The sequence below is a fragment of the Etheostoma spectabile genome, chromosome 14 (genome assembly GCF_008692095.1).
Source record: "Etheostoma spectabile isolate EspeVRDwgs_2016 chromosome 14, UIUC_Espe_1.0, whole genome shotgun sequence".
Classification (NCBI taxonomy): Eukaryota; Metazoa; Chordata; class Actinopteri; order Perciformes; family Percidae; genus Etheostoma; species Etheostoma spectabile.
This window is the reverse complement of record NC_045746.1, coordinates 11065192-11066421: the sequence shown is the minus strand read 5'-3', so window position 1 is coordinate 11066421 and position 1230 is coordinate 11065192. Positions and strand designations below refer to the sequence as shown.

At 40.6% G+C, this 1230-nt stretch overlaps 1 protein-coding gene across 2 annotated transcripts in view; it reads left to right on the top strand.

Annotated features, from left to right (window-relative positions):
• mturn (maturin, neural progenitor differentiation regulator homolog (Xenopus)) overlaps window positions 1-1230 on the top strand; it is a 9359-nt gene that overhangs the window by 5315 nt on the left and 2814 nt on the right. The window lies entirely within an intron of this gene.

Genomic DNA, 1230 nt, shown 5'->3' with positions numbered 1-1230 from the left:
GTCCAAAGAGGTTCGAGTCCGAGTCAAGACTGAGTCCAGGACAGAAAAAAGGTCTTATGCATGACAGTATCGAGACAATCCTTTTGGGTTTCACTTTCCCTCCAATATTAATTATCAACATATTAAAGACACGTGGACTCGGTCGAGACCAAAAGCCATATTTGGCAAGACCAGTGGCCGAGACCGAGTCCAAATACTTGCAAATTATCCAAGCCTTGTTGGCACTTTCCATATTTATCTCGCCCAGCGGATGTCTTGTATAAATGTCTTTGTCCTTATGTAACTGTATTGTTTTCAGGTGTCAACATTTTTTTTTTTTACATCGATGTCTTGTATTAATGTCTGTCTTGACGTGCTGTACCCATGTTTTATGTTTCTGCAGAACAGGAACCTGCTGAAAACCAGTTTTTAAACTGAGTCAGGCCCGTTTTTCTATTGTAATGTAATGTTACTTTTTCTAACTTTCCTGTATAATAAATATATGAAATGAAAAATGAAGTCCGAGACCATAGAAAAACGGTCTTGAGTCCGGACTCGAGTCCGAGACCGGACTCGACAAATTGTTCCTTAATAAATTGGAACGAATGATTATACAGTAGATAATGATACATTTTGGAGATCAGACACATAAGATTGTCATCCGAGACAAGTCCGAGACCATGGAAAAACGGTCTTGAGTCCAAGACCGTTTTTCTCGAGAACCACAACCCTGGTTTAAACCCGGGTTTTAGGGAAACATCACTGTGTAGTATACGTGTTGTGGATATTCATTTAATGAGTGTGACAACAGAAGCAGTTGTGTTATTGCCGAGGTTACACTTAACAACAAAGTCCTCATCATCAAGAAAGGGTTCAGGATGTAAATACTGTAAATAGGAGCGCATGATTGGACACTTAGTCATTAACATGTTATATGTACCAGTCTAATCTCAAAAATGGATCATTATCTCCTCTATAATCATTCATTCAGATGTATTCAGGAACAAGTTGTCCAGCATTTTGTTGTTAGTTATGTTCTCCCACTGGCCTTGGTTAATATTTAGGACTGGGACTCTGACTGCACAGTGTCACCACTGCTTGTGTTATTTCTCAGGGCTGTAGTACTCGAGTCCGGTCTTGGACTCGAGTTCTGACTCGAGACTGTTTTTACATGGTCTTGGACTTGTCTCGGACTCGCTAGTATTTGGACTCGGCTCGGTCTCGGCCACTGGTTTTGCCAAATATGGCTTT